Source organism: Grampus griseus (assembly GCF_964374135.1).
Source record: "Grampus griseus genome assembly, chromosome: 21".
Taxonomy (NCBI): domain Eukaryota; kingdom Metazoa; phylum Chordata; class Mammalia; order Artiodactyla; family Delphinidae; genus Grampus; species Grampus griseus.
This window is the reverse complement of record NC_139015.1, coordinates 23785366-23800249: the sequence shown is the minus strand read 5'-3', so window position 1 is coordinate 23800249 and position 14884 is coordinate 23785366. Positions and strand designations below refer to the sequence as shown.

Below are 14884 nucleotides of genomic sequence, written 5' to 3'. Positions count from 1 at the left end.
ACAGATAAGCTTTTCTATATTAAAGGTTTTTAATTATACTCTTGGCCTAACAAGTGAACCAGTCTCCCTAAGAATAAGTTTCGTTGAGAGTATTTTTTAAAAATCTGTTACAAGCTTTGAGGGCTCTACTCAATATAAACCACACTTCAAGAATGGTTGTAGAAAATACAATTAATAGGAAAACCATGACATACTCTTTCTTTTAAAGATAAAACAGATCCATATCCTCATGTGACTTAATACACTAAACTGAAGTGGCCTTAGGTTCTTAATAAAATTCTTCAAACCCCAACCTTAGTTCCTGTTATCTCAAATTTCTAGTAAAGGCATGAAATGCCCAAGGTCGCGAGGCCCCTCCACAAGACCACCAGAGTCGAGAGTTAAAGCCAAACGGCAAGGGTCATTTATTGCAGGTTCGAACCTGGACCTCCGCGCACTCATTGCCGGTGACGCTAAGAGGTCCTGGCGGAGTTTAGTACAGCTCTTTTATAGACAGGTACAAACAAGTTCGGGACGTTCTGCGGGGCTTTACAGGGGTGGAGAGTACTGATTGGTTGATTTTTGAACAATGACACTAGTCGCCGTCTGATTGGTTGGACGGTTGCAGGTTGACTTTTGAACAAAGACACTAGTCGCCGTCTGATTGGTTGGACGGTTGCGGGGGGGCAGTCAGCAAGCGTAATTACAGAAGCGAGAGCGGCTAGTTAAGTTTCGGTTTCCTGAGGTTTCGTTTCTCAATTGGAAATACTTAAGACGGGGCCATGGTCACAAAAAGAAATAGTGCAAACAGGAAGACTGATGCAACCCTAGCAGTGCTGCGGCCTCCACCAGCCCAACGGCAGGGCGGCGGGAGGCTGTGCGCCCAACTTCAGGCGGCGCTCCCAAATGTGGCAAGCCCAGCGCCGCGCCCTGGAATGGCCCTTTTTCGGCCCTTCTCCTCCGGGAGGAACAGAAAAGAAACTCCAGGAAAGGCACAAATTGAATGCAGGGCGTCAACTCAGTCCTATTCCCACCAAGTAGAACATAGCCCCCTCATTCCCCCCTTTCTCATGAACCAGAGGAGCCAATCTTGGGTCCTCAAGGCTCAGTTTCTTCAATTTCTGAGGCCTCGCAGGGCTGATATTGTGTTCTTAATATCATTAGCTGGACTGTATTTATTCTTTCGCGAACAAAATCCATGACTTTACTGAGTATACAGGGGCCTATAGTGAGGAGGAGAAGGAGGCATAGTAGAGGGCCCAGGATGGGGAGGAGGAAGGGGAGCATCCCATGAAATCCTGACCAAAGGGGATTATCCGCTAATTCTTGCCAGCGGCGAGCTAGGTCTTCCTGGAGCTGGTGGATCTTGGTTCTTACAATGCCTGATTTATTTGCATAGAAACAACATTTTTCTTTTAGGGCGAGGCATATCCCACCCAGTTCAGCTGTCAGCAAGTCTAAGCCCCTCCTATTCTGTAGGACCACCTCGGCCAGCGAATCTAATTGGTCCTGTAAGTCTTGAATGGTCCCAGAGAGAGTTTCTACATCTTCTATTAATTGCCTAGACAGCTGATTATAGGAGTGAAGGGAGACCCCAAGACCTGTACTCCCTGTGGCCACAGCTCCTGTAATTCCTAATCCTACCAGGAGGGGTATGACTGTAATGGCTCGTTTGGTTCTCCCTGCCCAGAGATCAAAGCTGGGAATGGGCAATGGGGTGTCTCCCGAGATCAGGTCTACATTGGGGAGGAGGGTGGCTAGGGTGCAGACCCCTGTCCAGTTCGGGGGTAAATAGGTGTATGCTAGGTTATTTCCACAGACAAAGACAGTGGTATTAGGACTACAGAGGGAGGAGTTCACGGGGATATATTGACTACATCCAGTGGATGAAAGGATTCCCAAGTCAATACTGGCGTTAGAAAGGGAATCGTTCTTGACAAAGCATGAGGTATTAAAGGTGGTTGAAAATTTTGAAAATTGTATGGGGAACGGCTCGGGGAGTGAAGTAGGGTTACATCGTTCGTTGATGTCTAAATTGGCGAAGGTGGGGATGGCTATAGGGCGGGGCGGTCCTTGAGGAAGGCAGAGCCAGCAATCCTGTGCTAAGTTGGGGTTGGTGGTATTCAAAAGCGCAAAAGTAGCTTCTAGTATGGACATGGTCTGGGGGTCCAGTTCAGAGGGATTGACCTTAGGGAGAATTAGGGGGTGGTAGCTGAGCTGTGGGTATAGATGCCGATAGACCTCTTCTATTTGTCTTCAGGTTTCTATCTGGCGCACTGCGTCCTGGGGGCCCCCACCGTCTGAGGTATGTGTGGGGGCCCTGGTATTCCAGCATACCGGGGTCCCGGGGGTGCCAGTGCATCCAGCCTGAAGGTATTTATTACTCTCACTAATGGTGGGGCTTTTATTATTCTGTAGTATGGCTGTGAAATAAGTCTTGTTATTGGCCCCTATACATTGCTGGTAAGAGGAATAGCACATGCTATGCATTGATTCCTGGAAGGCAGAACAGGGGCAAGTGGCTCGAGGGGGGAGTGGCTTAGGCTTATGGTAGCATTGCCAGCTTTGAGAGGCCCCGGTGCCCTATATGCCTGAACAAGGTATGCAGTTATGCCCCCGCAGTCCTGCATATGAGTATACCCTAGGGGAACAACAGGAGCCTCCATAGTACCTCCCCTGCACTCGCATGGTGCACCATATAGTTGTTGTATTAAAGTATTCTTATCGGGGGGAGGGCCGAGTCCTCCCCTCGTGGCCCGAGGATTGAGGGTTAGGACTATCGTTAGGGCTATCAGCAGTACCTTGGTCATCATGGGGGAGGGTACGGCGCAAGGTCAGTTTGAGGGGATTGTCCTTACTCCGGTCAACCGTCCAGGTGACGTCAGCTTTAGTGGACTTGATGAGGTCAGAAAATGGGTCCACCGGCTTGACGTGGGTGTAATGGATCCAGGCAGCTATGCTGTCCACCTTGATGGCCGTCAGCGTTGTCAGGATGATCTGGTAAGGTCCTTTCCACCTGGGTTCTAGGGTCTCTTGTCGATGGCGTTTGACAAGGACCCAGTCACCCGGCCGGAGCTGGTGTGGAGTAGGCGGGGGTCCTGTTGCATATAGCTCTTTTAGTTTGGGCCAGATTGTCTCGTGTGTCCGCTGTAAGGCTTGGAGGGAAGACAGGAGATTATTTTCTGGGTCCAACTGGATAAGGTTAGTCTTTAGGTTAGGGATGATAGGAGGAGGCCTACCATGCATTATTTCGTAGGGAGTAAATCCTAGCTTATAGGGGGAATTTCGCACCCTAAACAGAGCGTAGGGGAGTAGGACTACCCAGTTAGCGCCAGTCTCCATGGTCAATTTAGTCAAGGTCTCTTTTAGAGTTCTATTCATCCTTTCTACCTGTCCTGAACTCTGGGGGCGGTATGCACAATGTAATTTCCAATTAGCCCCAAGTATGGAAGCCAGATCCTGACTTACCTTAGAAACGAAGGCTGGCCCGTTGTCGGACCCTATCATAACTGGAAAGCCATACCTGGGCAGGATCTCTTCTAGTAGCTTCTTAGCTACTATTTGTGCAGTCTCATTCTTGGTTGGGAATGCCTCAGTCCAACCTGAAAAGGTATCTATAAACACCAGTAAATATTTATACCCATATTTGCCAGGCTTTACCTCCGTGAAGTCCACTTCCCAGTAGGCTCCAGGCTGGTTTCCTCTCTCCCGGATGCCAGTGGTTGACGGGTGGGTGCTGGCATTATGGAGTTGGCAGACTGCACAGTCAGCAACCAGTCGTTCAGTCTTCTCGGAGACATTTTTAATTTTAAGTCCAGTCTGCCTGATGAGATCCTGTAGCCGTCGGGCGCCCAAGTGGGTGCTACGGTGGATCCGTTCAAGGACCAGGGTTCCTAGTTTCTCAGGAAGGAGGATATTGTTCTTAGCGTCCCGCCACCATCCGTCTCTAACCTGGGTTAGAGGGAGCTTGCTCATCCATCTGATGTCATCCTCCGAGTAGTCGGGTTGGGGCGGTAGTTCCCGGGGCCCTGGATCCGGCAGTTGCAGGGGAAGTAATGGTATTGGAGTGTGTGCCGCCTTTCGAGCCGTCTGGTCTGCCAAATTGTTGCCTCGGGCGACTGGATTCGTGGGTTTTTGATGCCCCGGGCAGTGTACAATGGCTAGCTTTTTGGGTTCCCATATGGCCGCTAGCAAGGCCAGGATTTCCTCTTTGTTCTTGATGTCTTTGCCCTCTGCTGTGAGTAGTCCCCGCTCTCGGTATATTGCCCCATGTATATGTGCGGTAGCGAAAGCATACCGGCTGTCTGTGTATATGGTGGCTTTTTGGCCTTTGCTCATCTTGAGAGCTTGGGTCAGGGCAATTAATTCAGCTTTTTGGGCTGAGGTCCCTGGGGAGAGAGTCTCTGCCCATATCACTTCAGTTTCTGATGTTACCGCTGCCCCCACATACCTCTGACCTTGCTGGACAAAGCTGCTGCCGTCAGTGAACCATGTGACTTGTGCATCCGGTAGGGGTTGGTCACGTTAGGTCTTCCCGTACCCCATGGATCTGGGCCAGTACCTCTGCACAGTCATGGAGTGGGGAGTCCAAATCTGGGTCAGGTAATAGGGAGGCAGGGTTTAATGCCCGCGGCGGAGTGTAGCTGATTCTGAGGGGATTTAACAGTAGACCCTGGTAGTGGACCAGTCGAGCATTGCTCATCCATCGGTCGGGAGGTTGTTTGAGAACCCCATCGATGGCGTGGGGGGTGGTGACATGCAACTCCTGTCCCATAGTTAGTTTGTCAGCATCCTTTACCATTAGGGCCGTGGCGGCGATCATCCGGAGGCAAGGAGGCCAGCCGGCAGCCACTGGGTCCAATTTTTTTGATAGGTAAGCAACAGGCCTGGGCCAAGGACCGAGGGGCTGGGTCAACACGGCCTTAGCTATGCCTTTGCTTTCATCCACAAAGAGGTGGAAGGGTTTGGAGACATCAGGGAGACCCAGGGCGGGTGCGGATAGCAAGGCAGTTTTGATCTGCTGAAATGATTGCTCAGCCTCCTCTGTCCATTTAAAGGGCGTCTGCTCTTTGGTGGCTAAGTATAGCGGTTTGGCCATTTCAGCAAATTTGGGTATCCATTAACGGCAGAACCCCGCTGACCCCAAAAATTCCGTCACCTGTTGAGGCGTGGTGGGTCTGGGGATGCGGAGGACGGTTTCCTTCCGTGCATCTGTGAGCCATCGTTGCCCCCCTTTCAATAGGTACCCCAGGTAAGTTACCTCAGGCCTGCAGATCTGTGCTTTCTTGGCAGAGGCCTGGTATCCCAGGGTGCCGAGAGTCCATAGGAGGTTTCTGGTTCCCTGCAGGCAGGCTTCAGTGGTCTCAGCAGCTATTAAGAGATCATCAACATACTGCAGGAGGGTTACATCGGGGTTTTGTCTCCGGTACTCACTGAGATCCTCGTGTAGGGCCTCATCAAACAAGGTAGGCGAGTTTTTGAATCCTTGGGGAAGTCTGGTCCAGGTGAGTTGTCCGTTTATACCTCTCTCGGGATCTGACCATTTGAAGGCAAAGAGTTCTTGACTTTTGGGCGCCAAGAGTAAACTAAAAAAGGCATCTTTGAGGTCCAGCACAGTATACCATTGTTTTTCTGGACAAAGGGCGCTCAAAAGAGTGTATGGATTGGGCACAGTAGGATGGATGTCTATGACCCGTCTGTTAACTTCCCTCAGGTCCTGCACTGGTCGGTAGTCTTTACTGTTAGGTTTGCGGACTGGCAGCAGGGGTGTATTCCAGGCCGACTGGCAGGGACGCAGTATCCCCAGGTCAAGAAGCCGGCGAATATGAGGAGTGATACCAGTCTTGGCCTCTATGGGCATGGGATACTGTCGGACACGTGCAGGATCTGCCCCTGGTTTGATCTCTATGAATAGGGCTGGGCGATGTTTGGCTAGTCCCATCCCCCCTGTTTCTGCCCATGCTTCGGAGAACTGCTGAAGCTATGACTCTATATCTTGATTTTGGGAGGGTGGTTCCTGGTGAAGTCGGTACTCATCTTCCAAGTTCAGGGTAAGCACAGATATGGGTTGGTCGTGAGGGTCTGTTACGATTGGCCCCTCTGGCCGAAAATGAATTTGTGCTCCCATTTTAGTGAGTAAGTCTCTCCCCAGTAAGGGGCAAGGGCTATCGGGAATGACCAGAAAGGTATGGGTTACCCTTCCCGTGCCCAAGTCCACAGTTCTCTGAGTGGTCCAAAGGTAACGTTTGACTCCCGTAGCTCCCTGGACCCAGGAGGATTTGTTAGAAACTTTCCCGTGGGGCTTAACCAAGACCGAATGCTGTGCCCCTGTATCCACCAGGAATTGGACTGGTTTCCCCTCCACTTGTAGGGTAACCCTGGGTTCGGGGAGGGGGTCCGAACCCCGTCCCCCCTACTCTGCATCATGTGTAAATAGGACTGGGGTGGCCTTCGGTTGCCATTGCCTCTGGTTGGGGCGCGGCTGCCTTTTCTTGGGGCATTCCCGAGCCCAGTGGCCCTTTTCCTTGCAATAGGCACATTGATCTCTGTCCAATGGTCGCCTGGGAGGTCGAGTGGCTGGGGGGCCCTCTTGGTCTTTCTGAACAATGGCGGCCAGGACCTTAGTCATTTTCTCAGTGGCTTTAAGTTGTTTATCCTCTGGGGCGTCTCGGTTATTAAAGACATGCTGGGCGATACGGAGTAGGTCCTGTATCTGTTTGCCCTCCAGATCTTCTAACTTCTGGAGTTTCTTTTTAATATCAGGGGCTGCCTGGTTAACGAAGGACATTACAACGGCAGCCTGATTTTCGGGGGCCTCTGGATCCATAGGGGTATACTGCCTAAAGGCTTCCATTAATCTTTCTAAGTAAGAGGAGGGGCTTTCTGTTTTACCTTGTATAATTGAATATACCTTGGCCAAATTAGTGGGCTTGCGCGCGGCCGCCCGGAGACCCGCCATTAGAGTCTGGCGATAAATGAGCAGTCGTCCCCTACCTTCTCCGGTGTTATAGTCCCATTCATCCTGCGGGGGGCGAGTTAAGGGAAAGGCTGCATTGATGAGGTCACGGTTAGCGGTGGGTTGACCATCATCTCCAGGAACTAGTTTTCTCGCCTCCAGCTGGATTCGCTCTCGTTCTTCGGTAGTGAATAGGATCCGGAGGAGCTGTTGGCAATCATCCCAGGTGGGCTGATGAGTGAACATACGCTATCTAGAAGAGCTATCAAGTCTTTAGGATTATCAGAAAAGCGGGCATTCTGGGTTTTCCAATTATATAAGTCACTGGTAGAGAATGGCCAATACTGGAGTCGGGGGTTCCCTGTCTCATCGGGAGGGCCTATTTCTCGCAGGGGTAGGGCTATGGTGGAATCAGGATGGCGGAGCCCTGGGTCGCGCTGAGTGCGTCCACGAGTGCGCCCATCCGGCCCATGGGAATTATTTTCATTGGGCAGGAGGACCGGTAGTGCCTCTGCCTCTCAGTCCTCCGGTTCTAGCCTGGGTGGCCCTTCGGGAAGGGCCGCAGGAGGTTCTACCAAGGGGAGAGGAGCAGGGCCAGGAGCAGGAAGGGGGACCGGTTGTGGGGCCAAAGGAGGAGGTTGATATGGGGGGGGGGGGTCTAGGAGAAGGAGGTCTTGGCTATCAGAGAGTATGGGTGCAGTTGGGGTCTGAGGCTTGGGGGGTTTAGTTGGTCGGGCCGCAAGGATCTTACATGACCCTGATGACAAAAAGGGGGTCATCCAGGGAGGAGGGTTTTCTACCAGGTCCTGCCATACCAGGATGTAGGGGATCTGGTCCGGATGGCCTTCTTTTCCTGGCAAGAAAACTCTAGATTTAACTTTTAGGATTATAGGAAGACAAAAGGTACCCTCGGTGGGCCAGCCAACCCCGAAAGTTGGCCATTCAGAGCGGCAGAAGGTAATTAGTTTTCTTTTCCGGATGTCCAGACTGAAGTTGTGTCCTCGGGACTTTACATCCCCGAAATTAGCGAGAAGGAGGGAGAGGGGGGTACTCTGTGCTTGGCCCATGTCTAGGTCCTGGAAGAGATTGGTTAGAAAAGGTTACTCTGAAAACAAAAGTGATTAAGAGCAGTCCCAATAGCGGAGTCTGTAAAAGGAGGAAGGGGAGGTTATCGCGTGCGCGCTTCAGATGGGCTATCAGCCCCAGATGGGTCGTGGTGGACGTCTCCAACCACACCCGACTAGGTGTCCTATAGCGCGTCCGTCAGGACCGTCCTAGTCCCCAAAACAGAAGGTACCCTGAGCCGGCTTACTTACCGATCGGTTGTCAGCGATGACCCGTTGACCTGATGTCTGGTGGGCTTGGGGGCATCCCGGACGAGCCCCCAAATAAAATGCCCAAGGTCGCGAGGCCCCTCCACAAGACCACCAGAGTCGAGAGTCAAAGCCAAACGGCAAGGGTCATTTATTGCAGGTTCGAACCTGGACCTCCGCGCACTCATTGCCGGTGACGCTAAGAGGTCCTGGCGGAGTTTAGTACAGCTCTTTTAGAGACAGGTACAAACAAGTTCGGGACGTTCTGCGGGGCTTTACAGGGGTGGAGAGTACTGATTGGTTGATTTTTGAACAAAGACACTAGTCGCCTTCTGATTGTTTGGACGGTTGCAGGTTGACTTTTGAACAAAGACACTAGTCGCCGTCTGATTGGTTGGACGGTTGCGGGGGGGGGGGGGGCGGTCAGCAAGCGTAATTACAGAAGCGAGAGCGGCTAGTTAAGTTTCGGTTTCCTGAGGTTTCGTTTCTCAATTGGAAATACTTAAGACGGGGCCATGATCACAAAAAAGAAATAGTGCAAACAGGAAGACTGATGCAACCCTAGCAGTGCTGCGGCCTCCACCAGCCCAACGGCAGGGCGGCGGGAGGCTGTGCGCCCAACTTCAGGCGGCGCTCCCAAATGTGGCAAGCCCAGCGCCGCGCCCTGGAATGGCCCTTTTTCGGCCCTTCTCCTCCGGGAGGAACAGAAAAGAAACTCCAGGAAAGGCACAAATTGAATGCAGGGCGTCAACTCAGTCCTATTCCCACCAAAGTAGAACATAGCCCCCTCAGGCACAGCAGTTTTTAGTATACACCTGAAGATTCTTATGATGAAACAATGTCAATATGAAATAATCAAAGCAACTATTTATGATTATGGGATAGCCTGTTATCCCTACTGATATTTAGCAATACAAATTCTGAAAAAATTAAACAATATCCAGCAAGTATCCATTTAAGTGCTCATTTTCCCAAGCATAAACCCCCAAAACTGAGAACACTAATAATGTATGAAAGAAAATTTTTAAAGATTACTTTGGCAAACAAATTTTCCATACAGAACAAACTCCATCATTCTTATGCACTGGGAAGGAAAGGATTAACAGCAGGAAAGGGGAACTCACTGGCCCCACTGGGGAAGAAGGAGTGAAAGACCTCAACCACCAAATGTGCTAATGACCTCAAACTGGATGGTAGCCTTGTAAATCTATCAGTGGTATACACTAGCAGAAAAATACCAGAGTATCTATCCAGAAAATGTTAGCCAGATATAACTAACCTATCTAGGCTGCTCATCATAAATAAGCCTGGAATTCTGGCTTTATTAATTATGTCTGGAAAATGGGGGGTAGTCAGTATAGACTTAAAAAAATGCAAAACATGTGACAGAAATCTCAAGGTATTTGGGGGACCCTGAAAAGGGAGGAATTCACCTAGATCTATTAAGCGAAATCTGTGATAAGCCATTGTCATGACTTCCCTAGCCCTGAGAGGTCTTTTAAAAGTTCAGTTTGAGACTCCTTATAAAAGTTTCATCAAAGCAAAACAGCCTATATGATCAATTATAGTTATATTAATCATCAAGCCAAGTTTATTGAGGCCAGACTTATTTTGCAAACAAATTGGTCTTAATTTGGTTATATTTGGAAAAAATGAGGATAAATTTAGAGAGAAAAAAGATTATGTTTCAATGAATATTAAATCCCAGAAATCCCAGTTTTGTTAATGGAGGTCTGTATTTACTAAGACTCACTTCCTAGATAGTTCCTTGCTGTTAGGTTATATTAATGCAAAGTTTAATTAAATTATTAAAAGGACACTCTGAGTTTGTTTTTGAAGCTTATCTCAGTAATCTTTTAGATGAAGATCAGATGCCCCACGACCTGCAACCAGGGGATTATGCATACTGGAAAAGACATAATGTAAAGGACTATCTCCAACCTAGACAGAAGGACTCTTATCAGGGACTCTTAACTAGCTCATGCATACTGAAACTGAAGAGAACTGATTCGGATTAATTTGCACTTACAAAGGGTCCCTACACTGGACTGGCCTATAGAGATTATGGCTGAACTCAAAATCACCTTAAAACAATGCTCAGAGGAGAAACTACACTCACACTAGGATGAGAGGAAGAAGACATCAGAAGTAGACAGCTAGCCCAAGATCCTGGACCCGGCTTGTATGATCCTTTATAACATTTTCTTGACTTCTTGGATCTTTGCATATGAATCAAATGTTTTCCTATCATGGGCATGATCCTATCCTAATTTTAAAAATCAATCCAGGGGCTTCCCTGGTGGCGCAGTGGTTAAGAAACCACCTGCCAACGCAGGGACACGGGTTCAAGCCCCGGTCCGGGAAGATCCCACGTGCCGCAGAGCAACTAAGCCCGTGGGCCACAACTACTGAGCCTGTGCACTAGAGCCTGCGAGCCGCAGCTACTGAGCCTGCGCTCTAGAGCCCGTGTGGCACAACTACTGAAGCCCGTGCGCCTAGAGCTAGTGCTCCGCATCGAGAGAAGCCACCGCAATGAGAAGCCACCCCCCACCCCCGCGCACCGCAACTAGAGAAAGCCCGCGCGCTGCAATGAAGACCCAACGCAACCAAAAATAAACTAATTAATTAATTTAAAAAAAATTCTTACGGGGCTTCCCTGGTGGCACAGTGGTTGAGAATCTGACTGCTAATACAGGGGACACGGGTTCGAGCCCTGGTCTGGGAGGATCCCACGGGCCGCGGAGCAACTAGGCCTGTGAGCCACAACTACTGAGCCTGCGCATCTGGAGCCTGTGCTCCGCGACAAGAGAGGCCGCAATAGTGAGAGGCCCGCGCACCGCGATGAAGAGTGGCCCCCGCTTGCCGCAACTAGAGAAAGCCCTCGCACAGAAATGAAGACCGAACACAGCAAAAATTAATTAATTAATTAATAAAAAAAATTCTTACTTATGACTTTAATAATACTGCTAGCTATGTTATTTGTATTTTGCCTGTTTTACAAGATTGTTGTTTCTTGCATTACCAAATGTGTAACTGAGCCTCCAACAAAAATACATAGTTTTATATGAATCAATAATTGTAATAGTGCAACTCTAGATATGTGAAGATGGATGCAACAAGGCGGAATTTTTTTCTGGACCGTAACAGACTAGTAGGACAGGTGGTCCTTTGACTATTGTTAATAAGACCTAGTCCAGTAATAGCACACTGAGTGGACTATCAGCGAAATTTTCGCCAGAACTAGGAATCAGCCTTCCTAGAACCACAGGACGAAATGGTCATGAAATGCCTCCCAAATCATGGTCCAATTTATGACCATGAGGGGGCCCTGTCAATTACAATTGGCCCTTGCCATTGGCACTTGCCAACTACCTCTACAAGGATTAAACCCTGTGCTGCTGCAACTGCTGACTTTCAACACCCCCTGAAAGGACTTCAGCGTGGAGAGCAGGAATGAGGCCCTCTGCGCTCTGGGAAAAACTGGCAGAACAGGTCTTCAGAGAGTTCAATATTTTCAGGAGACAATTTTATGAGCCCAACTCCTGTATCTCCTCATATCTGGAAAAGCACTAAAATCCTTCATGGTGACAACTGCTCCTCGTGGCTACCAAAAACCTTGTGCAAAAAATATGTGCTTGATTGCCTGTACTTCCCCTTCACCAAAATCACATATATACTGACCTTCCCCCTTAGCTCTTTGGAGTAGTTTCTCAGTTATCTGAAATGCTGTCTCCCAGGCTATAGTCCTCATTTTGCCCCAAATAAAACTTAACTCACAACTCTCACGTTGTACATATTTTTTAAGTCAACATCAGTAAGCTGTGTAATTTAGAAAACATAAAACGGAGGAGTTTCAAAATGAAAACTTCCTTTGCGCAGTTTTTTTTTGCACACATTGCTCAAAACTATTCTGTTAATCCAAAACCATAACATGTACTAATGCAGAAGAAAAGGACATTTTTGGAATCTGTGTGTGAGTTTGGGTTCCTCCAAAAAAAAAAAGAAAGAATATTCCATCTGCACTTGGTGCTCTTTGCGTCATTAGCAAAGTTTGGCATTGGGGAAGATCTATGATTCAGTGAACCAGAACTGACAACACAAATGTTAGTGCTACCACCTGCATTATATGTAATAAGATAAAATATATAAACTATATATGCTTTATTCATTGTAAGGCATTTTACAAATGTTAGTGGTTATTAATAAGCTTATATTTGCCACAAATCCAAAACCCTTGACAGGACAGTCAAAAGTTGATCCCAAGGTATGTGTATATACATATACATATACACACACAGACACAGACACACACACACAGGAAAGGCGAGTCTATTCTTAACCTTAAAATACATTTTTATTAAACTGGAAAACAAGCTTTTGCTAAATGCAGAGTAGATCATTTGCAAAACTGCCAGAAAATTGAGTTTTCTGAAAATAATAAACAATTCTATAATAACAACTCTAAAATCTTGGAATTCTGTAAGTAATTCATTCATACTGCCAAAACAGAAATAAACTTCAATAACTCTTCCCTGCAGCCACCTATAACGCTAAAATTATTTTAATTTAAAATGTCTTAATTTTTAGATGTAAATACCTTTTTGCATACAAAATTCTGTCTAGATGCCTCCAGGCAAAGAATTTGAAAGTAAATTTGCTTACAAACTTAACATTTGTGTCAAATTTACTTCGATCTTGGGACAGATAAAAAGCATACAGAAAAGTATAGTTGTAGAATAATTTGCAGTAGGGAAATTCTTCAGCATACATGAGGATTTTTTTTTTAAGCTTTTTCTTTTTTTTACGATTTTTTTTTTGATGTGGACCATTTTAAAGTCTTATTGAATTTCTTACAATATTGCTTCTGTTTTATGTTTTGGTTTTTTTGGCCCCAAGGCATGTGGGATCTTAGCTCCCCAACCAGGTATCAAACCTGCACCCCCTGCATTGGAAGGCGAAGTCGTAACCACTGGACCACCAGGGAAGTCCCTACATGAGGATTTTAATCATTGATCAGATAAAGGTTATTCTTGGGAGGGATCCAAGTCACTGAATAATAGAATTTTTAAATTATGTATTTAGTTGTTACGTTGTTGAGTATGAACAACGTTGACACATCTTTTTCTAAAATCAAGTCTTATCATTTCATAATGCTTCACTTTGAGTCATTAAAGGATAATAAGCTCCTCTTTGAAATAAATAATATATTTTTATTTGTATTGGTTTGGACTTCCCTGGAATAATCTCATGTATCTATCCACCACTACCTGCTACTTTTCAACTTTTATCACTTTTTTAAAGGCTGGCTTTAAATAACATACACCTGGGATTTTTGTTGTGGTTTATTTTTCTGGTTTTGGTTTTGAACAGCCCAATTTGAACACATCTGTCTTTCAATAAGGAGATTCATCTCATTCACAGTTAGTGTAAGAACTTGAGTTTTCAGGACTTCCCTGGTGGCGCAGTGGTTGGGAATCCACCTGCCAATGCAGGGGACACGGGTTCGAGCCCTGGTCCGGGAGGATCCCACGTACCATGGAGGAACTGGGCCCGTGCGCCACAACTGCTGAGCCTGTGCTCTGGAGCCCGCGAGCCACAACTACTGAGCCTGTACGCCACAACTACTGAAGCACGCGTGCCTGGAGCCCGTGCTCCGCAACAAGAGAAGCTGCTGCAGTGGGAGGCCCGCGCACCGCAATGAAGAGTAGCCCCCACTCGCCGCAACTAGAGAAAAGTCCGCGTGCAGCAACAAAGACCCAATGCAGCCAAAAATAAATAAAATAAAAAATAATAATAATAAAAAAAAAGAACTTGAGTTTTCCCTTTCATTTACTTTGATTAATATTTACCTTCCTTTCTTCAGTTTCCTCTTATTCTTTGTCCACTTTTTCCAACTGTGTGAAATTACCATTGATACTCTTTTTATCATTGCCAGTGTTAAAATTTCACTTTTTTTCCATCCTATTACTCTACTATCTCAGCAAAACAGTAAAACTATATCCCTTCCCCACCAAGACCTGACGTTTGCACTGTCCCTCTACCCACCAAGGCAAACTCTTAGAATGTTTTGACTTCCCCACCCTTCTAACTACTGTTTTTTTGCTGATACGGTTTTGGCTACAGACTGTTAGTTTTCTAGTATTGCTCTTCTTTTTCAAGAATCCTTACTATTTTCTAAACATTTATGTTACCAATTTCATCATCCATTTTAATATGTTTATATAAATTTAAATATACATGTAAATGTATATATTGCTTACTATAGTTTCCTCCTCCCTTAATCTTATCAATCTTTTTTTTGTTTTTTCTGTTTGTTTTTTTTTTGCAATACGCGGGCCTCTCCCTGTTGTGGCCTCTCCCGTTGTGGAGCACAGGCTCCAGACGCGCAGGCTCAGCGGCCATGGCTCACGGACCCAGCCGCTCTGCGGCATGTGGGATCTTCCCACCAGGGCACGAACCCGTGTCCCCTGCATCAGCAGGTGGACTCTCAACCACTGCGCCACCAGGGAAGCCCCAATCTTGTCAATCTTGAATCTCCATTCTGATTCAATTGTTTGTTCAGAGGTTTTTGTCAATTATTTTCCTCAAGTAGAATATGTAGGTGATTAAGCACTGATCCCCTGCATATGTGAAAATC

At 47.2% G+C, this 14884-nt stretch overlaps 1 protein-coding gene across 5 annotated transcripts in view; it reads right to left on the bottom strand.

Annotated features, from left to right (window-relative positions):
• WRN (WRN RecQ like helicase) overlaps positions 1 to 14884 on the bottom strand; it is a 138221-nt gene that overhangs the window by 98530 nt on the left and 24807 nt on the right. The gene's annotated exons all lie outside the window — the stretch shown is intronic.